Source organism: Sceloporus occidentalis, unplaced genomic scaffold (assembly GCF_023333645.1).
Source record: "Sceloporus occidentalis isolate IW3139 unplaced genomic scaffold, rSceOcc1.0.p SCAF_1, whole genome shotgun sequence".
Classification (NCBI taxonomy): Eukaryota; Metazoa; Chordata; class Lepidosauria; order Squamata; family Phrynosomatidae; genus Sceloporus; species Sceloporus occidentalis.
The window spans coordinates 275679672-275703276 of NW_028316981.1; the positions used below are offsets into that span (position 1 = coordinate 275679672).

Consider the following 23605-nt stretch of genomic DNA (forward strand, 5'->3'; position numbering starts at 1 on the left):
ATTGCTACTTTGTCTCTCAGGGAAAAAAACTCCCTTTCCCCAGCTGTTTCCCTTACCTTATTCAAGAGTCAGGTGTGTGTTTCTTCAGAAACATCAAGCAGGTTTTATCTAATTTCTCTTCCCTTCTAACTCTTAAATGCTTTTCCGGCCTTCTTTTATCCTCAGATTAAAAAAAGAAACAACAATAATGCTCCCCCTCTCCTGGTTTCCTCTGCATTCATTTTAATTTTTTAAAATCATTTTTATTAAATCTAAACACAGCCACAAACACAATTTATATGTAAACTACTAAAAAAAACCTCTTCAAACATTAAATGAATTTGAGTCCAATATTTCTTTCATTTTTATTGAGTCTGTGAGGGTTTTGTTGAGAAAAAGCCCTGAAGAGTTACCTGCTCGCAAGTGATTAAAATTTGTTCCTTGACTGTGCAAGAGGTCTCACAGGAGAAGGTGGTGTGTGTGCCTTCCCCCCCAACACAGGCATGATTAGCACTATTCAGAGCCAGTAACAGGTGAATGATTCCACTGCACATCACTGAACCATGTACCCTGCACAAAAGTTGATAGATCAGCATTGCAAGCAGCACTGCCTGTGTTCTGACTCTCTTAGTCCCCATCCGGCTCTGTCTTCCAACAGAATGCTGTAGAAGACATGGAAAGCTTTTCCCTTGCATATAACTAAATGGCTGTAGTAGGCAGCGTTGAAAATATTTTCATACACTGTGGTAGCAAAAAGAGAAAGAAATCTACCTGGCAAGTTTGGCACAGTTTTTTGATCAAACATGTAAGCATTAGTCTTCCAATTATGTAAAATTTGATATTGTGCTTTATCTGGTCAAATTTATGCACTCCCTAACCTACATTGAGATTCAATCCAGACAAAACGGAAGTGCTCACAGTAACGGCCCCAAAACCAAGAATTGGGTTGCAACCTCCAGTCCTGGATGGGGTCACACTCTCCGTCAAGGACTGTGTTCGCAGTCTGGGGGTGCTCCTTGACTCATCACTCCTGATGTCGAACCAGGTAAATGCGACAGTCAGGAGCGCCTGTTATCAGCTTCGGCTGATACGCCAGCTGCGCCCTTTTCTGGAAGTAAGGGATCTTGAGACTGTTGTGCACACACTGGTAACCTCACGTCTAGACTTCTGTAATGCGCTCTACATGGGGCTACCCTCGTGCTTGGTCCGGAAACTGCAATTAGTACAGAATATGGCAGCCAGAGTAATTTCTGGAACATCCAGGAGGGACTATATTACGCCGGTTCTAAAGTCCCTCCACTGGCTGCCCATTAGCTTCTGGACCCAATACAAGGTGTTGGTTATCACCTTTAAAGCCCTAAATGGCTTGGGTCCAAACTATCTCTGGGACCGCCTTCTCCCCTATAATCCTCCCCGCGCACTCCGCTTCTCTGGGAGAGGCCTGCTTCAGCCACAAAAATCTAGGCTTTCGACTACCTCCCAGAGGGCATTTTCCATCATCGCCCCCAGACTGTGGAACGGCCTGCCGGATGAGATCCGTCTACTTACATCCTTAGACAGCTTTAAAAAGGCTGTTAAGACGGATCTCTTCTGGCAGGCCTTCCCAGAATAGAGAACCCGGCCTTAGAAGAATGTCTGGGAAAGATACTGCTGCTCCCACTGATTGTTTGCGGGTGTGATGTTGCTGACGTTTTGGTCAGTTTTTAACTTGTATGTTTGTTTGTGTATTTTTTGTTTTGTGCCTTTTTAAATACTGTATTGGATTTAATACTTTTTTAAGGAGGGTAGGGTATTAGGGATTTTATATGTTCTGTATTTTTAACTTTATTAGCTGCCCTGATTGTTCTCAGAGGGGCAGGATACAAATACATTTTATTATTATTATTATTAGATGTTCGGTTCATTCAGATATTTAAGGAAGAGGTATGGAGTGAAAGCTCTACAAAACTGCATGAAAACAGAAAAATGTTTCTGTAAACATGTCAGGCTTTCTTGCTCCTCCATTTCTCCTTTTTCTGGAGAGGTAAGAGAGAGAGAAAGAAAAGAAGTCTCAGTCAAGAAATTCTAAATCCAGGCAATATCATGCCAACTTCCTTCCCCTTACCTCATGTAGATTGAAAAGATGTGAGCACCAACTAGTGGGAGCTGCAGGTCTTTCATGCTTGCATCACACTTAAAAGATACTCAACTTTCTATTCATTCAGACAGTGAAGAAGATAAATGGTTCATTGAGGGCTCTTCTACCAGTGTCCTGTTATGATTTTTCTTCATAATAAAAAATTCTTATGTCATAACCTTTATATCCTATCACTAAATTAACTCTACAGCCATCTACCCAGAAGTAATCCATTCCCTATTAAAAAGATGCTTCAATTCCTGAATCTAGCGTGCCTTAATTTCTTTTCCTTCATACTCTAGTAAATTAGTGAAGTAATAATGGAAGCTAAACTGGCAACATAGCTCACAAGTACTACTACATACTTATAGTCTGGTTTGGATGAGCTTAAAAGTCCTGGGTAGATGTCACTATTGTTGCCTTTTAGGGGTAGAGGTTCTCAAAGATGGAGAGCTTTGGTTCAAAAATTATGAAACACAACCTTACATGAAGGCAGCAGGTCCTTGGCTCTGACAGGTGAAGCTTCCATAGCTGCTGCGCTTTTTTGCCAAGATGTCTCTTTTTTGGGGGCGGGGGGCGCAGAGTGGATTTCTGATGTAACCCCATATCTGTCAGAAGTGTGCAGCTCTTCCATTCCCATCAATCCCTAGTGTCAAACCATTATGCAAGAAGTAATGGGAGCAGGGGTCAGTAGTCCTAACAACACTTTTATGCCAAGATGAGATAACACACCTGTCATAAATGCAACTATGACCTGCTCCTCCCCCAATAAAACAAACCAATTGTCACAAGGCTCAGGATTAAGATTTAATAGGAAGAGTTTCCAGGAGAGATTTAACCAAACTATTCTGCAAGACCATCCAAACACTTCCAAAAAAAAGTCCATGGATTTCAAGTCCGCAGACTTGGAGAGGTGACTGTATAGCTTAAACAGACAAAAAAGTTAACATTAAAATAGGATTAAACATCAATCTGCAGTTATTTAAAAAAAAACCTCCCAGAGACCTTTCTTCTCTTCTTCTGTTTTTAATTTCCAAATAGTACTTCCAATAAGTATGTTTTACAGGGCTGCCCCCCCCCCCCCACACACACACCTGAAGCCTACAGAGGGCATGAAACTAGGGGGAGATTTTTTCTTCTTTTTCTGTTCAGGAGTCAAAACAGGAAAAATTTAATTGTATGCTCATTTATCTTTTGAGCTTCGCGGGTGGAGTAAAGCTCATTTTTGATACCTCTGCACATCAAAAGATGTTCTATCTTTTTTATATTTCTGTTACCTCATAGGGTCTGCAGTGTTCCTGTGCCCACCTTTTATGGTGTAGCAGCCTTCATTTAAGAAGTTCAAGCTTTGTAAGGCAAACCCTCCAAACTCCAGAAGTCATTCTTTTTCCTTCTGATGAGGGTACTGCTGCTTCTTTTTCCATTTCATGGAAGAGATCTGCTCCCCCTTTTTACTCCCACTTGCACAAAGGAACAAGGCTGACAGCTCAGGGTTACTTGCCAACTCAGGACGTTTTGTTTGCTGTATGCCACAAATATGCAAATGCATTTGTGGAATCCTGCATATATACAGTAGTTGATTGCAGAAAGAGAGCTCAGTTGCTGGGCAAAATGGCAGAAAGAAGAGTTGGGAATATTAATCTGAAGCATAGTCAGCACATTTCTTCAGGCAGGCATGACTGAAGTAGGGTGCAAAATGACTGAAGATGTGTGAGGCTCTAGTAGTTTTGCCTGTGTCTGTTGTCTGAAACAAGTAACTGATCATGGAATGAGCTTTCAGTTGGAGTTCTTCAACCAGGAGTAATTTAAAATTACATAATCACCATTGTCTAAAGGGGGATCATTTTAGGTGGTTACAGCTTCGAGGTTTAATTTGGCTTTAGAAGAGGAGAGCACTAACCAGGAGAAACGGTAGTGAAGTGTTTGGGAAAAGCTCAAAACAAGAAAGCAGACCTTTGCTTTGAAATACCTGTGATGCTATGAAACTTTCTTGCAAGTGTGTACTGGCAGAACTAATTGTCACTTTAGATTTCTGATTGTATCCATGTGTTGCATTTTTAGCAATAACAGTATTAAACAGCTTGCTTTCTGAATACAGTACTAAATTTATGAATTATTTGCTTTTTTCAGGTCCTTCAGTCTGGAAGACTGGGAGGGAGCCTCTGCACCCAGGGAAAAAAATGTTACCCTTTACTGGGGGGAAGGGTAAACCAGTAGGGAATACAGTACAATCCCAAGCCTACTGGGAGGGGCGGGAGGGAGGTGTTGCCGTCACTGTATTAAGCCGATGTTGGGAAATGTTTTAACATCTGGAGCTTTTGTGCGTGGAAATCTGTCTCCTGTTACAACTCTGCACTGGATGTGAAGAAGCGCAAAAAAGTCTATTCACAACAGCACATTCTGCAATATTATGGGGAACGGTACCAAAATGAAAACTATAAAATTGAACCATAGGGGATATATAAAGAGAAAATACATTGTGTTCAAGTGATAAAGGAAACCGAAGAATGAGACTTACAGACAGTAAAAGGTGTTGTAACAAGGGGGTTTCTGCATTGTTTCATCTTGATGGGATTCCTAGGTATTGCATGTTGATGAAGAACTGAACAAATGAAGTTAGTACAGTTAAAATTAAGCTTGCTACTGGTATTAGGAGCAAGTACTTGCAGTGTATAAATTTAAATAACCCCATGATAAAGTAATAAAAGTTAGTGTGAACAAAATGAAGCAACCTGCAAGATGCCAAATGAGTCACTCCTTTTCATTTGGGGGAGGGGGGAGGGACGTTTCAGAAGAAAGGTGAATTTTTTTTTTTTAGAAAAAAATCTGATTTTTACATTGAAACTTTAAAAAAGGTAGTGGATATGATTTGATGGCTGTACTTCATTAGATTTAATTTCTAGAATAAATCATAATTCTTAATGTGCAGTTTAAGGTTCAGGCATGCATTTTGGATCATAGTGGTCGAGCATATTTTAGTGGGAAAGTAGCATGCTTGCATCAAAGAGTGAGAGTGGTATACATTTACTTATGTTGCGCCAGTTTTGTGTTGCAGTTTACCAATTTGGTATAGCCCTGCATTTAAAATTCCTTTAAGATTCTGTGGATTTTATTTTTTTATTAAGAATATAGGTTAAAAAAAATACTGTAGTTACAATTAGGCGTCAAAATATCTTTTTAGGATCTCTTAGGAATAAGATTGATATTGTATTGTGTAACCTGCACAATGTGGAAAGCTGATATAGCTGTGCAAAGTATTGCCTCTGTGCTGTCAGTGTGATGTGCTTTCTGCATGGTTATACTACTAGTGATTTTTATCAAACCTTCTTAAATGAGTTACATGGTAAGATCTGTTTAAGGCTACATAAATGTTAGTTGGCGCATAAAGACAATTGTAGAAAATTGATGACATTATTGCTACATTTCAGTGTTTATTCCCACCAAACTTATTATCTATTATTTCTCCTCTCCTCCCCTTCCTCACAAAGCATGATCATAAGAGATGCGTAAATTAGTAGATGTAAAGGAGGGTATCTACAGTATATTGGTGCATGTTGGTGGCCCTTTGTGTCCTAGAGAGAACACATAAGGGTGCAAGTTTAAAGCTACAGAGTGAAAGTCAGTTTGGATCCTTTTCATTTCATTTGTTTAGCTTTTCTGTCCCCCTCCACACACTCATTTGTATTCCTGTGAATAAATCCTTGTTAAGTTAACCCTTTACTTTTCTTTCCATGTGTATTTTCTTATGTACTGTGAATGTGAAAACCTAACTGGTACACTTGATCTTGTGTTACTATAAAAATGGAAGTTGTGATTAATTTAGAATACATAAAGAGTATCCCATGATGATAGAGTAAAATGGAGAATAAATATCTCTGCTGGTCAGAGTTGAAGCCACACTTTTCCATTTTCTCTTTAAGTGCTGCAAAATTAATCTGTGCAAAAAAGAAAAGAAAAAAAAAGACAAGAAAAAAAGCCATAACAGCCGCCTTACGTTTTAGCTTTCATCTTTGCATTGCAAAAACAAATACTGGATAACCATTTTTTGTAGGGACTGACTTTGCATGATTTGGTTCTTTTAAGATTGTTGTATGATTTAGCCATTGCACTGAAGTTCAATCTTGTATGAGTGTGAATTTATGAAATCTAACTTCAGGTTTTTGTTTAATGCATGGGTTATACATTATACATTCCTTTTTTCACTTTGCAAATTTGATTGGTTTAAATATGCTTGAAAGCTACATTTTAATACATGTCCTGTATTAAAGCCTGTTAAGAATGAAATTGTGATGCTACTACACCATCAAATCCACTGGAACAAAACTGCACGTGGCAATCTACTTTCATATTAACTCGCTGTGTCAGAAACCACAGCATCTCTTGGCTGAGAACATTTAGTTGTAGCTTTTCTGATCAAAGAAGTCATACCAATTCCCAAGAAAATGAATCTGAACATTTAGTAAGGGTGGAACTTGCCTTAGATGAGGGTTTACATTTAATTTCTCTGGGGACAATGCCCAAGCTTTCTCTTGGAGTTGTCTAAAATGTAAACTATTTGTTTAGGCTCTTGTAAAGTTGAACTGTTAAGTTGCAGATAACATTAAATATTAGCATACTGTAGCCACTTAAGTAAATAGATACAATATTATTATATGGGTTAATATAGAGGGATGTGACTGTTTTACTGTGACTAAGCTGATCACACAGAAGGGTAACAAGAAAGCAATACTGCAGTTAAAATTATAATTCTTGTTAATAAGTTCATGCTTTATAACAAACAGATCCATATTCATACCAGATAAGGTATAGTGTAGTTGTGGAAGCCACTTCAGTTAGAATTTGAGGTAAGAAGCGCTCTGATACAACACTAACAGTTGTAAATCAAATATATTGCATCATGGGATATATAAAACATCTTAATTATTTTCATGTAGTCTTGACAGTTTTTGAATGTTGACTGAATGTTGATAACTGGTAGAATTGTAAGTTTGTCTTTGTTACATTCCAGTGTTCTCTGCCTCTTGGCATGCTATAAGCACGGCTTACTAAATTTGCTCCTTATACAGTGAATAAAGTGCTTAGTGTGCTAAACTACAGAAATAGCCGCTGCTAAGTGATGTAGATTTTCTACTTGAATATTTTGTTGTAGGAACCTCAGGAGGTCAGTGTTTACTGTTTTTATATATGCCTTTGTTTTCATGTCTAAGGCCCCCTGCTTTTGAAGGATTCTAACTGAACAAATCTGCCGATCAACCTAAGTTGGTAACAGAAAGTGTATTTTAAAATGTTTAAATGCATCTCTTTTGCAGTTAAGCTTGTCTAATACAGTAGGATTTTCTAGGGAAAAGGTCTCCTTTAATGTCTTGTTTCATTTCTTTCAGTCTAAGGAGAATAGATACATTTTGTAATTTTTTAGCTGTATTTTCTTTCTAAATTGGTGTATACACATCAGTTATAAGATTGAGATCCTAAAACAGCTTTCTTCAACCTGGCCCCCTCCAAATGGGGCATAATCCAATATATCTGGAGAATGCTAGGTTGGAGAAGTTGGCTCTAATGTTTTGCACCCTAGTTCTTAAGGAGGTTTAATATGATGTAAGTTCTGTTCACTTCATTGGGACTTGCTTCCAACTAAGTATGCTTAGGATTGTAGCCTTGGCTTAATGCCATATAGAGGGTGCAGTCATGGCAACATTCATAGAACAATGTTTGTTAGAATACATAGCCAATAGGATTTTTTAAAAACTTAAGAATAATTTTAGTTTTGTAATAAAACACTATTGATACACACTGTGATAGTTATGATTTTTTTCTTTAGCATTGGCATGAATTACTTAAGCTACATGAATACTGTGTAATTTAGATTTATACTACTTGTAAGAAGAAGCTGAAATTTCTGTTATTTGGATAAGAAATATTCATACTAGTTTTATCTCAGGTAAATACTCTTGTACCCTTTGGTTTTTTGTTTTGTTTTGTTTTGTTTAGATAGAGGCTTCTAATATGTCTTAAGTGTACCAGTTTGTCTTTCATATAGGAACTGCCTAATGTCTTAAACTCTCATACCTAAATTAACTTACTGTGGGACAGCAATGACTTTGCTTCAATATAAGTCACCTATTTTATTCATATTGAATGTATTAACAAAGATGTGTAACATTCTTCTTAAGAGAAGAATGCATCTGTGCGAAATAGCACCTAAAATCACCATAAAGAGTGCTTTATATTGTGCAGTATAAAGTTACGTTCCTGATTTTTTAAATCAATTTATGACTTGGCAAAATTATTTCTGATATATTTTCCTGTATAGATGCCTAGACCTTTTTAGCATAGTATGTGGAATCTAACAAATAACATTTCTTAATGCAGTTCTAGGCAGAAAACTTTAATCAAGATCAGACTCTCTGCTGCTTTAAGCTAATAAATGCTGAGCAGTAATCTCTTAAGATAAAAGTTGCTGTTTGCATATGAATTTATTGTCTATGGTGTAAGCATTGGGCTGTCTGGGATGCTTCAGTCTTGAGAACGTAAATTTCTACATTTTAATGCAGTTCAACTCAACACTGAACTCAAATTTCAGATACTGTTCAATTTGGAATGATATCTGTAGCCAAACCTGTGCTCTTTCAGCTTCTTTGTCAAACCTATTCAGTGTTAGGCTATCCTGAATGAAACTGTAATAAGCACATACCGGTATATTGTGGCTTTTTGTCACAGAGACCTAACTAAATCAGTGCAGAATATCTAGATCTGTATGTGCATGACAGGAAAACTCTTAATGGTTATATTTAAGTAAACCTTCACTCTTTTGTTTTTCTGGACAGATGTACATTTTAAAAACTGTTAAATTGCAAATCAGTTTTGATACTAATGTCTTTTCTGTCCCTATCCTACTCCTTTCATTTAACTGTTCTTTTTTGAACTGATGTACAGTGAAAATACAGATCCTTAAAAACCTTTTGAGGGTGTTCTTTCCAAAAAATGTAAAGTGTTCTTTCTCTTTGCCCCCTTGTCCCTGAAAAGATAATCAAGATTTCTTCTGTCACTTAACTCTTGTCTATCCTAAAATGTACTAGAGTTGGATGTAATAACAGTAGTTGAAGTAGCAAAATGGCCAGATCTTTCTGCTGACAACTTAGGTTGTGTGCGTTTTGCTTGAAAGCTTTAAATTGGATGTGTTTTTCTATGTTAGAATATTCCCTTCAAACATATCCTTCAACCTGCTTTACTTTGATTTTGTCTTGTCTGCCTCTGCTAAAACAACTTCATTTTAAATAGAATATGGTTTGATTTTTTGATAAGCTGCTGAATTCTAAAGAGTTTTTTGGGGCCACCAAATATTTTGGATCATGCAGAGAATATATATTGTAATGTAGTAATTTTGTATTTACATTTGTATGATGTGACAATAGACGTGAATGTTAATCACCTGCCTGACTATGTTAATAAAATTTGTTTAAATATAGATGCCGCACTCTGATTCTTAATGGAAAATGGAGGTCTTCATCCAAGAATTTTGATTTGCTGTTAACTGGATCACACATTTGTGTAACTCTTGAGTTCTTGAAATTAGGAAGCTTGGAATTTAAAATTAACTTTCAGGAAGACATTTTTCCTGTGTAATCCTAAAACTGCATTGTGGTTTATATCTCTTCACTGATTTTTATTTTATTTTATTTTTGCAAGTAAAATCAGGCAGATTTGAAAACATAGGCCTTTGACATACTTCTGTGCATCAGATTTGCACCTTTTTAGTCAGAACAGGAAAATACAGTTGATTCAATTATGAGTCAGTATTTGAATATGTATTAACATTTTCAGCACAGAGAGATTTTGCCATGGCTAAGTAGATAAACTGTACCTTCTTCTGATCACTAGTGAAGAGAAATAGACTTGCGCTGCCCCATCTCAGTGGCAGTGGGCCATAGGATAAACTGTCCTCGTGTAATGGATTGTGAAGGAATGATGCAAAGGCTGCCTCCCTTTTTCTTAAACAGAAAATCATGAGGACTGGGAAATATTTTCACAATGGGACATTGGAGCAGATGAGGCAGGAGTCTTATCAATATTCTTGAGGTGGTAGGTGCAGCAATTCACCACATGCGAGTTTTCCCTGTGTCAACCTGATCATGTAGGAGTTCAAGTTCTTTGTTGTTGTTGTAGAGTCTTACATTGGGCCCTCAATTTGATAAAGAACCAGATTCAGTCTGGACAGATGAACCAAATCAAGATTTAGAAATTGGAGTAATTTCACTGACTTAGGTTGGGAAATCAAAATTACTTGAATTTTTTTGTTTTTCAGCACATATAATTTGGAGGCATTGTAGTCCTTACAGAGATGAATAACAAAACTCCAAATTTCAGACAGGTAATTCAGGGTATTTTGTACTAGGCAACTGTTAACCTTTGCTTTTTAAGAAAAAGACAAAAACAAATCTTAAAAGTTGTTGGCTGCTAAGCTTTGGCCATTCATACTGCTATTTTTAATTTGTGCACTGTCCCTAGCATTGGGATGCCATCCTGTGGCACTTAGAACTTCTCAAACCTCTACAGTTAAAGAGCTGCATCAAATCAGAGCAAAGGCAGTAGAGCTTCAGATACATGAGTAGCACCACTTGGCAGAGAGTCAGAGTATCATGTATCTCACTTGTCTAATCTGCATGGCAAACAGAGTATCAGTCAGCTAAATCTGTTGAAGTTTTAACTAATAATTTGGTGTGATGAAGCAGTGGAAGTTTACTTGAAGAGAGGTGTATTTGCTTTCTTCTGGCAAGATACAGTGATGCAGCCTAAAGAAGTAGCAGGTGGTGATGAGAGGATCCTTTGCCAGCTGGTAAGATTCCCTCCTGAAGATTACCCTGTTAAGGCATTCAGTGAACTAGGCTGCTCTTGCAAATTTCCATCTCATGATTTCATACTTCCCCCAGCCCATCTCTTCCATAGTTGGGTGCTTAAGCATCTTGATTCAGAGAAACGTGAACTACTGCCACAGAGAAATTCAGCACTCTTTTTCCACTGACCTGTGGATCGTGCTCCAGTACCTAACAGCTCAGACCTTTCTGCCTCTGTCCTGAGCCTTCTGCTTGGTGCGTCCCCTTAAGGTGCTTGGCAGATTGCTCTTGTTGACAATTTACCTCTGCCCATTTGCTTTCTATAATGGAGACAGATACGAATCCTGGAATCTGTCTACTTGCTTTCCATTTCAGAGGCAACCACTGCATGCTGCTATTGTTGCTTCCTGCCTACCTCTGATCTGCATGCTCAAAGAGCCCTCCTGTCAGTAGACTTGTTCCCACTATCAACACTGAGCCATAAAAAGCCATGCTGGGGGTGAAAAGTTTTCTCGCAATACCTTCAAAATTACTGTCGCATGTACAACTTATTGGGATGAATGCAAACCAATCTGCTTCCATTTGTTCCGAGGGGCACAATGCCAACGCACATTGTTACTGCAGAGATACCTCATAATTTATTAAGTTTCACTAATGTTCAAATGTCATAATTGTTACACAGAAAATGATATATAGGAGGAGAGCAAATGAAAATTGAATTGAGTTGTTTATTTGCTTTACCAAATAAGCATTAAAATAATTGGTCTTACTTGTCTTCACAGTATGAATTAGATGTGTACTATAATAATAATGCCCTTTGTCAAATAAATAAATGTACTTGGCAGAACAAAATTTTGCATACACAAACAGAACTAGTGAAATTGTTAAAAATCAAATCAGATGGCTCGGAACAACTAGAAGCAATGGGATGGGGGTGAATAAATACCATTAAAATAATTAAAATAATTAAAATAAAAAAACAAAAAAAATTATCTAAAACAGATGGGCAACTGTCAGGGACTAGGGAACCTCAAATGGTAGCAGAACCCCTCCACAAAAAGGCCCAGATTTTGCCCCCCACCCTTTTTTTTTTACAGCAAGAAAAGAACTCTCTACTCTTAAGTTGTGAAATTAAAAACAGTATTAAAAATAAGATTTTTGGAGGGAGAAAGGTAAGTGGCAAAGGACTACCTCCTTCCCATTTTCTCCATTAGAAATCCCTACATCCTCTAGGCTCTTGGCTAATTGAATCAGTCAGTCTTTGGTATCTGCAAGCACAGCAGTAACATCAGCAGCAGCCATGAGCAGGTTTATGGTATCAAGCAGAACCCAGTACAAAAGGATGCGTTGTAGTGCACTGGCCAGAGCTTGGGGTATAGTATTTCATCTCAATGACATACATCTTTGTAGTGAGATGCAATATATGGAGTGCGGAATCAGAATACAACAGGACTTGCTAAATTGTTGTATGCCTTCAAGTCATTTCTGACTTGTGTCAAGCTTCAGGAACCTATGACAGGGTTTTCCTGGCAAGATTTGATTTGGGGTGGGGGGTGCCCTTGCTGTCTTCTAAGGCTGGGAGAATGTGAATTCCCCAAAACATGAATCCTGATTTCCAGTGTCATAGTCCAGCACTCAAAGCACTACACCATGCTGGCTCTCTTCAAGCTAAATAAAGCAATAATGATACAGCAACACTAGCAATGGTTGGGGGCAGTGTTTCAACACAGCAGGAACAACAAAAATGTGAAGGTGAGCAAATGAAAAAGCTGTTAAGGCACTGGCCAATAGCTAATGGTGTGCTTCCACGTTTTCCATGAAGGGAAGTCTTGCTGTTTACTGATAGTAACTCTTTTTGCTTTCCATGAGGTGATGTGAACACTAACTTGGAACACCTGATGTGAGAAGATAAAAGTGCACTAAGTCAACAATAGTCTGCTCTGGTATGAAGTAGCATCCTTTGTAAGGGTGGCCTCCACATCTACAGATTCAGCCATCCATGGCTTGAAAATATTCAAAATAAATTTCAAAAAGAAAACCTTGATTTTGCCATTTTATGTAAGGGACATCATTTTACTGCCATTATATTTAATGGGAGTTGAGCATCCACTGGTTTTGTTATCAAGAGTGGGGGTCCTGGAATGGATACAAAGGGCCTGCTGTATTTCCTAAAGTGTTTGTTCTCTCTGTGTGTTTGTTGCATGTACAACACAACCCTATAAAAAATAGAGGCTCTCTTCCAATTAGTGCCTTCTTCTTAAAGGGGGGAGGGTTGAAGCTACAAAGTTCTATGACACAGAACTTGGAAAGAGATTGTGAAAGCCATTCTAGCTTTCACAATTAACTGACAGGCACCAGAAGGGTGAGTACAAAAAATAAATAAAAGCAGGGGGAGGAGGTTGGATAAAGTGCCTTCAAGATGCATAATGTTAAATTCCACCCAGGGTGTCTTCTCTCCCATGGCCTATGAAGTGTATGTAGGGACAGGTGAAGTAAACCTGTGTTTAATGTGCACCTTGTTTACTTGAGGACTTGAGAATACAGCAGATCCTGGGACTCCTTTTGTGCTAAATAGGAATTTCATACCTATATCTTTCCCTGCATTTCTCAGTTCATAGTTGCTGGGAAGCCTGGAAATGGAGCAGCAACTGTATTTGTTCATGTACAGTATTAACCAGTCTTGACAAGAGACCTGATGATGGCTTACATAAGAAATCTATAAGAAACACATAACAAAACTGAAAATCATCAATATAAGAGCAGTAGCTTTTAAAAACTTTTAAGTGTTTTTGTGGGTTTTTTGGGCTATGTAGCCATGTTTGTTCCTGAGGTTTCGACAGCATCTGTGTCTGGCATCTTTCTCTGAAGATGCCAGCCAGATGCTGGTGAAACATCAGGAATAAACTCTTCTAGAACATGGCCACATAGCCTGAAAAAAACACAAAAAACTATGGATGTAGGTCATGAAAGCCTTCAGCTTCACACTATTAAGTGTATTCCATGTGTCACAAATACCTTATCAGACAGACTCCTCTTTGCTTGATACCCAAAGGAATAATACTGTTGTGTGCCTTCAGGCCATTTCTGACTTATGGCAACTAGAGGGAACACATCACAAGATTTTCTTGGCAAGATTTGCCTTTGCCTTCCTCTGAAGCTGAGTGTGTGTAACTTGCCAAGGTTGCCAAGTGGGTTTCTGTGCCTGAACAAGGATTTGAACTTGGCTCTTAATAGAGTACTCAAAACACTACAGCACACTGGCTCAACAATCACTTCTGCTACCTGGCAAATATGTCTCTTGAAGTGTTGGAATTTGGATGCCACCATAGAAAAGGCTCTCTGTCTAGTAGCCAGCCACCTAATTTCTGAAGACTGGATAAACATGGTGAAAAGCTTCTGAATAGTTGAATTACCTAATACAAAAGTATTTTGGCAGGCAATTAAAACTGGCTTAACTTCAGCCAGTAACAGCTGCCAGGATCACACTGTCTATTTCTATAGTTCATATTCCTGGGTCCCAAAGAATTCTGTGTGCTCTGAGTAATTTAGTTAACTGAAGTCCAAGAAATTAGTGCCTTCCTATGAAACTGAAGTCACGACTACAGCATGTGGGAAGAATTGGTTTGAAAGCTTCATCTGCTGACTTCGTGTGCCCTTCTTTTATGCAATACACCACTTGGAAATCTGATCAACAGGAAAGATAGTAATAAAATGTTCTAAACAAACCACCAGTCCATTGTTGTCATTGGCAACTGTACCATTATTCCCTGAGCATTGGCACTAAAATTACTTAAATGGCTAATTTCTTTCAAAACATGGTTGGGGAGAACATATTTCTGTGTGTGCACTGTGAAAGAAGCTTTCTGCAGACACAGAAAATTTAGAAAGAGGTGGTTTGTATAATTTTACTCCTATTTTGGGGAGCTGTCAGAAAAGAAGAGTCACTCCGGATAAGCCTAAAACGCCACCCACCCCCCCATATGAAACCATCAGTGGGACCGAGGGAGAAATGTTAATTCTGAGCTGAAGTTGAAAATTATATTTTCAATGGGAGTGAGGGCAGCAGGTTAACTAGATTTGAGTGGAGGTAGCAGAGTCTGAGTGACAGTGACAAAGTACAGGGGAAAGAATGAGTACAGTAATCTGCGTAACTCACAGATACATATATTAGCCTTCAGGTTGCAGAAGCATTCAGTTGGTCCCAAGTGTGCAAAATTAGCCATCCTGGAAGTAGCAACACAAGAGATACAAACCACATAGCAAAAAGAAATAGGGTAATAGCTAAACTGGTAACTGCATGGAAGTCAAAGGCAAGTAGGTAGACAGCATATGTTCCAGAAACTGCAAAGGCAGTAGTACTGTAGTCTAAAGATAGAAATCAGAATAGATTATTTTAGTGGGAAGGGTCTGTAGAGAGATGAGAGGAGGAAGTAGCAGCAATGGTGGTGGTAAAGTGATGGATGTTGTGAAAATATGCCAAGATCTGACATTACATTTAAGGGAGCTGGAGAATGTGACAAAGCAAACTGAGATATAGAAGGTAAGTTCAGAATGACCTTGGAAAGCAGAGAAGCAGGGAATGAGTACTGTCTCTTGTCTTCCAACATTGCCAAGAGGACTATAGTCATTATTCTAGGATGTTCAGGAGATCTGCAAATAGCAGCAGCAATGCCAGGAGGGAAAGCCTAATCATAGAATTGTAGAGTTGGAAGAGACCGCAAGGGCCATCCAGTCCAACTCCCTGCCATCTAGGAACTCTCAATCAAAGCATCCCTGACAGATGGCCATCCAGCCTCTGTTTAAAGACCTCTAAAGAAGGAGACTCCACCACACTCCGAGGGAGTGTGTTCCACTGTCGAACAGCCCTTGCTGTCAGGAAGTTCCTCCTAATGTTGAGGTGGAATCTCTTTTCCTGCAGCTTGCATCCATTGTTCTGGGTCCTGTTCTCTGGAGCAGCAGAAAACAAGCTTGTTCCCTTCTCAACATGACATCCCTTCAAATATTTAAACAGGGCTGTCATATCACCTCTTAACCTTCTCTTCTCTAGGCTAAACATCCCCAGCTCCCTAAGTCGTTCCTCATAGGGCATGGTTTCCAGAACCTTCACCATTTTAGTCACCTTCTTTGGACATGCTCCCGTTTCTCAATGTTCTTTTTGAATTGTGGTGCCCAGAACTGGACACAATATCCCAGATGGGGCCTGACCAAAGCAGAATATAGTGGCATTATTACTTCTCTTGATCTAGACACTATACTTTTATTGATGCAGCCTAAAATTGCATTGGCCTTTTTAGCTGCTGCATCACACTGCTGACTCATGTTCAACTTGTGGTCTACTTGGACTCCTAGGCGGGTTCCAGACCGCCAAAAAGTACATGCTCGGCACGTACTAGGATTAGAAAGGGGCGTCCTTTCTGGACGCCCCTAACCCTAGTACGTGCCGAGCACGTACAAAATGGGTAGCGCCCATTCTACATGGGCGCCGCCATTTTGACATAGCGTCTGCTTAGCGTCCTCACATTGCGGTGCGGAAATTATGCCACAAGTGCACCATTGGCACCGTGCGACATCATTTCCGCACCACAAAAAGAACCCGCTTTTTGCGGGTTCTTTATGCTGCATCAAGGAATCGTGCAGTTTGTCTGCTGCGGTTCCCTGATGCAGCAAACACCGGCGCCGGCAGACCGCCCTTTTGGGTGGTCTGTAAAGCGCTCTAGATCCCTTTCACATGTAGTCTCGTTCAGCTAGGTGTCCCCCATCCTATATCTGTGCATTTCATTTTTCCATCATAAGTGCAGTACATTACATTTCTCCATCTTGAATTTCATTTTGTTAGCTTTGGCCCAGCTTTCTAGTCTATTCAAGTTGATTTGAATTTTGATCCTGTCCTCTGGAGTATTAGCTATTCCTACTAATTTGGTGTCATCTACAAATTTGATATGTATGTCCCCAATTCTGTCCTCCAAGTCATTGATAAAGATGTTGAATAGCACTGGGCACAGGACAGAGCCCTGTGAGACCCCACTGGTCACTTTTCTCCAGGATGAACAGGAGCCATTGTTGAGCATCCTTTGGCTTCGGCTGGTCAACCAGTTACAAATCCATGTAACAGTTACTTTGTCTAGCCCACATTTTACAAGCTTGTTTGCAAGAATGTCATGGGAAACTTTCTCAAAAGCCTTACTGAAATCAAGATATACTATATCCACAGCATTCCCTTCATCTACCAAGCTGGTAATTTTATCAAAGAAAGAGATCAAATTTGTCTGGCATGGCTTCTTTCCCTGAAACCCATGTTGACTCTTTTTGATTATGAAACTGCCTTCTAAATGTTCACAGACTCTCTGTTTAATTATCTGCTCTAGAATCTTTCCTGGTATTGATGTCAGACTAACTGGACGATAATTATTGGGATCCTCTTTTTTTCCCTTTTTGAAGATGGGGACAACGTTTGCCCTCCTCCAGTCTGCTGGCACTTCTGTTCTCCAGGAGTTTTCAAAGATTATTGACAATGGCTCTGATATTACATTTGCCAGTTCTTTTAATCCTCTTGGATGCAGTTCATCTGATCCTGCTGATTTGTATTCATTTAGATTAACCAGGTATTCCTGTACTATCTCTTTACTTATTCTGTGCTGAAATTTCCCCATTCTGTCCTTTGCTCCATTATCCTCAGGTTGAGCACCCTTTGCCTTTTCTGAGAAGACTGAGGCAAAGAAAGTGTTGAGTAATTCTGCCTTTTCTCTGTCCCCTGTTAGCATTTTTGCCATCTTCTCCACCCAGTGGCCCTACCATTTCCTCCTCCTTCCTTTTGTTGCAGACATATCCAAAAAAGCCACACAATTACAAACCCATATAGGGCAGACCCCCCCATTACATCAAGGATTCAGCTCACTTCATAGGAAAAATCAAGAACCTGGAGCTAAAACCTGGAGACATTCTAATCAGCTTTGATGTGGTCTCCCTGTTCACCAAAGTCCCCATAATGGACACCATGACACTCATCCAACAGATTTTTTTAACATATATTTTATTAATGATTCAGACATATACAAATAAAAAATGACTCAAAAACAACTAAAACAACACAGCAAATTCAAACTTAAAAAACATCTCAAACTAAATCTAAATTATAAACACACACTAACTAACAAATAACACTACTCTAAACACATCATACTACACTTGACTAAGACAATCCTTCCAATCTTGTGCATGAGAATGTTGCTTATAACTTTATTTGTGATCCTTTTTTATCTTTACTTCTAAATTTTGTATTTTGTCTGCTACATCTTAATAAAAGTCTAATTTCTAATAAACTCTAAGCTTTATGTCCGATTGCCTGGCTGCTCTATCTAAATGTTAGATAGCTAACAAAACCCAACAGATTTTTCCAGAAGACATCACAGCCCAGTTAAAACATTGCCTCACCACAAGCTATTTCCATTGGGACAATGGATTCTACGAACAGAGAGATTGAGTAGCAATGGGAAGCCCTCTAAGCCCTGTGATAGCAAACTTTTACATGGAACACTTTGAAAAGCAAGCCCTGGAAACAGCACCGAAAAAACCCACAACTTGGTTCAGATACGTGGATGACACTTTCACCATCTGGAGCCATGAAGAAGAAGACCTGGCTGTATTCCTGAACCATCTGAACAACATCCATCCCAACATCCAATTTACTATGGAAAAAGAAAAAGAAGGAGCACTGCCATTTTTGGATGTCCTTGTCATCCGCAAACCAAACCTACATTTGGATCACACAGTATACCGAAAACCCACACATACAGACTGATACCTGCACAAGAACTCCAACCATCACCCAGAACAAAAAAGAAGCACAATCAAAACACTGATAGACCGAGCAAATCGCATCTGCGAACCCAACTTCTTGGAAGATGAACTGAAGAACTTGCACCAGGCTCTACAGGCTAATGGTTATTCCAGCTCAGACATCAGAAGGGCTGCCAGACCCAGGAAAACCCAGAGAAGTGAAGACAAGCAGCCACCCAAAGGGAAGGTATTTTTACCATACATCAAAGGAGTCACAGACAGAATAGGCAAAGTGGGGAGGAAGCACAACCTTCAAATGGTTTACAAACTGACGAAGAAAATCCAACAAATGCTTCACTTAGCCAAGGACCAGAGAGACCCTCTCACAGCCGCAGGAGTTTACCACATACCATGCAACTGCGGACAAGTCTACATAGGGACCACCAAACGCAGTGTGCAAACAAGAATCAAGGAACACGAGAGACACTGCAGACTGGGTCAGCCAGAAAAATCAGCAGTAGCAGAACATGCCACATACCATCCTGGGCATAAAATACTGTTTGAAAACACCGAAGTTCTGGATCATGCCAACCACTACCATGTCAGGATGTGCAGGGAAGCCATTGAAATCCACAAACATCTGGATAATTTTAACTGGAAAGAAGAAACCCTTGAAGTGAACAAAATTTGGCTACCAGTCCTGAGGAATAGCAAAATAAGGACTCAGCAAATGCAAATGGGAAACCATTCAGAGTCAGGGGCTTTCCCAGCAGATAATGATCACCAATTAGCAGACATTAATCCTCTTTTGCGTTAGCCTCCCAGGCTGAGGCCAGACATCAACACAGAACAATACACATGCAAATCACTCTTGCATTCCCAGGCTCACATAGTATATATACACCCAATTTTCCAAGGAAAGCATTCTCTGAAGATGCCAGCCACAGATGCTGGCGAAACGTCGGAAAGAAACTATGCTAGAACATGGCCACATAGCCCGAAAAACCCACAAAAAACTATATCCAAAAAAGCTCTTTTTGTTGTTCTTAACCTCTCTAGCAAGCCTGAGTTCATTCACTTTACCCCTACACATGCCTGCTATTTCTTTGAATTCCTTTTTTGTGATTTCCCCCTTTTTCCATTTCTAATACACATTCCGCTTCAAACTTAGCTCGATTGAAAGTTCCTTAGTCATCCATCCTGGTTTCTTGAGACACCTCCCATTTTTCTTTCTCACTGGAACTGTTTGAAATTGTGCCTTCAGTATCTCCCTTTTGAGAAACTCTCATCCATCCTGAACTCCCTTCTCTTTTATTATTCCTGACCATGGGATCACCCCCAGTATTTCTCTATGTTTACTGAAATCTGCTCTCCTAAAGTCTAGAATGCGTGTCTGACTATGCCTGGCTTCTCCTTTCCATTGTATAACAAACTCCAGGAGAACATGGTCACTTCCACCTAATGATCCTACCACTTGCACCCCATTAACCAAGTCATCCTTGTTGGTTAGGATCAGATCTAAAATAGGTGACCCCCTTGTTGCCTCTTCCACCTTTTGGACCATGAAATTGTCTTCAAGGCAAGTGAGGAATTTGCTAGACCTTGAGGATTTGGCTGAGTTTGAATTCCAGCAAATATCAGGATAGTTGAAGTTACCCATCACAACTACATCTCTCCATTCTGAGTGTGTGGTCATCTGTTCTAGAAAGGCGTCATCCAATTCCTCTATCTGACTGGGGAGTCTGTAGTAGACTCCCACCACAACATTCTTGTTGTTTCCCTCCCCTTTACTTTTTATCCAGATGCTCTCCACCTGGCTGCCAGTGTTGATGTCCTGGATCTCTTCACTGGTGTAAATATCTCTGACATATAGTGCTATTCCTCCTCCTTTCCTGTTTGGCCTATTTCTCTTTAAAAGGTTATATCCCTCTATTTCTACATTCCACTTATGAGGCTCATCCCACCAGGTTTCAGTGATGCCTATTATATCATATTTGCTTTGTTGTACTAGGAGTTCGAGTTCATCTTGCTTATTCCCCATGCTCTGTGCATTAGTGTAGAGACATTGCAGACCAAGGGTCCTCTTTACTTGCTGCCTGTGCAAGATTTTTTGCCTCCCACTGTTGGGTCCTTGCACTATTTGTCTTGTTTCCTCTATGTCAGTTTGACTATTTTCTCCAGCCCTTTCGCCTTCCATAATATTGTATCCCTCTACCACATAACTCAGTTTAAAGCCCTCCTGATCAAATTCTTGAGACTGTTGGCAAAAACATTTCTTCCAACTGGCGTGAGATGCAACCCATCCATTGCCAGAAGCCCCCCCCCCCTCATGGAACTGCAGCCCGTGATCAAAGAATCCAAATTGTTCTCAGCAGCATGATCTGTGGAGCCAGTTGTTTATATCTGCTATTTTCTTCTCCCTTCCTGGACCATGCCCTTCAACTGGCAGAAGAGACAAGATGACAACTTGTGCATCCATCTCTTTCAGCTTCCTACCAAGAGCCTCGTAATCTCTTCTGATGTTCTGAAGGCTGTGTCTCGCAGTATCATTGGTTCCCACATGGACCAAAAGGAAGGGGTACTGGTCAGTACGCTTGACCAGTCTTGTCAACCTGTCTGTCACATCACGGATCTTTGCCCCAGGGAGACAACACACCTCTCGAGACATCTTGTCAGGCCTAAAAATCACTGCTTCTGTACCCCTCAGAAATGAATCCCCCACTACGACCAAACGCCTGCTATGAGGCTTAGCAGTGACTGTTCCCTTTGGTGGAACTCGCAGGCTCCCCTGCTCTGTCCCTGAAGTCTATCCATGCTGCTCTTCCTTGTCCTCCTTGATATCAAATCGATTCTCTAGCTGCAAGCTCCCAGAACAATCCCTTCATAGCTTTCTTCTCTGTGTGACATTCCTCCAGCTGTCTGCCTCCTGTGTATATGAAGTGATCTCCTCCGCCCTGGCAGCTTCCTCTGTGTGGTACTCGTCCAAGATTGTTAGTTCCGTTCTGTCCAGGAAATCCTCTTGCTCCCTAATATGCTGAAATGTAGCTGCACTGGACTCCAGCTGCTGGACTTTCTCCTCCAAGAGTGCTACCAGCTTGCACTTGGTGAATGTGAAGTTCTCCACATCTGTAGGCAAGAAGACAAACATCCCACAAGAGGTGCAGGTGACTGCAGCAGTTCTGTCAGTGTCCATACTGAGAAGTCTTAAGTAATTACAGTAACAGGACTGTGGGCTTCCTCCCCAAAAAATCCTCCGGTAAACACCAATGTTAAGGCCCCTGATGATCAGGCCTTTTCACCAAGGTGAGCTCAATCAACTCAGCCTCTGCTGAAGTTCTCCTTGGATGAAAAAGAAAAAGGCTCTGGGAGGAGTTATATAGAGCTAGTCTGCTAGCTCTGCTCCTAGTGACTCACAGAACTGACTCACAGAAGCTCTACCCCCTCAGCAAGAAGCACACTCTCCACTCAAAATGGCCACCCAGCTACTTCTCTCCTTCTTCTCTCTGTGGCAGGAACTGCTCTGGAAAGGCTCTGGTAGGAGTTACAGTGGACCCTTGCTTTATGCGGGGATCCGTTCTGGACCCCCCCTGCGTAAGGCGAACTCCTCCCAGAGGCTGAGTCATGAGGGGGCGGAGCTAGAAGACTAGCTCTATATACAGTGCGCCCGCATTATATGCGGCTTTGAGTGTATGTGTTCAAGCCGCGTGGGAGCATGTGGGATGGCGCGTCCCATTCAGATGAATGGGGCATGCGCCTGTGGCACACTTGCGTCGCTGCACCGCCATGCTGCTGCACACACTCGAATGGGGCTTGTGTGTGCTGCGGCATGGCGGTGCAGCGACGCAAGTGTGCCACAGGCGCATGCCCCATTCATCTGAATGGGACGCGCCATCCCACATGCTCCCACGTGGCTTGAACACATAAATAATAAATAATAATAAAAACTTTATTTCTAGCCCGCCTTTCCAAAGATCAAGGTGGGTTACAGCACTTAGACCATCCAACAATACAATCCACGAAATACAATAAAAGCATCAATCAATATAAACATCAGTTAAAACATACTACAATAGAAATAACTGTCCAAGCTAGCACAATAGTGCAACAGTGAGGGGAGAGAAGGGGTTATCTTGGGGGTATTAGGGGTATGCCTGCTGGAAAAGGTGTGTTTTGAGCCCCTTTTTAAATTGGTCCAGAGAGGCGGCCGAGCGGAGCTCGCCAGGAAGGGAGTTCCAGAGCTTGGGGGCCGAGGTGGAGAAGGCCCTCTGTGTGGTGGTGGAATATCTTGCTTCTGGAACTCTTAGCAATTGCTTCCCGGCCGTTTTAATTTTCCGGGCGGATTGTATGGAGAGAAGCGGTCCTCCAAGTACCCTGGGCCCAAGCCATTTAGGGCTTTATAGGTAATAACCAACACCTTGTATTGCGCCCGGAAGCGAATGGGCAGCCAATGGAGATCTTTAAGGATAGGTGTTATATGACTGGCCCTGGAGGATCCAGTGACCAGTCTTGCTGTCATATTCTGAACCAATTGAAGCTTCCAAGTTTGGTACAAGGGTTGCCCCATGTAGAGCGCATTACAGAAATCCAATCGAGAGGTTACCAGAGCAAGTACCACCGTTTCAAGGTCCCCCTGGCCCAGGTAGGGTCGCAGCTGGCGTATCAGCCGAAGCTGATAACAGGTGCTTCTGACCGCCGCATCCACCTGAGATGTAAGGTGGAGCGACGAGTCCAGGAGCACCCCCAGACTGCGAACTGAGTCCTTCACGGGAAGCGTGATCCCGTTCAGGACAGGTGGACAAATAACCATCTCTGGGCCCGGGGAACATATCATGAGCACTTCTGTTTTCTCTGGATTCAAACTGAGTCTGTTTTCCCTCATCCAGCCCATTACCGACTTCAGACA

At 40.7% G+C, this 23605-nt stretch overlaps 1 protein-coding gene across 1 annotated transcript in view; it reads left to right on the top strand.

Moving 5' to 3' along the window:
• TNPO1 (transportin 1) overlaps positions 1-9560 on the top strand; it is a 50431-nt gene extending 40871 nt beyond the window's left edge. Inside the window, exon 24 of the mRNA XM_089494071.1 lies at positions 4226-9560. The gene's annotated coding sequence lies outside the window, so the exon portion shown is untranslated. The remainder of the gene's footprint in view (positions 1-4225) is intronic.
• The last annotated feature ends 14045 nt before the right edge of the window (positions 9561-23605 follow it).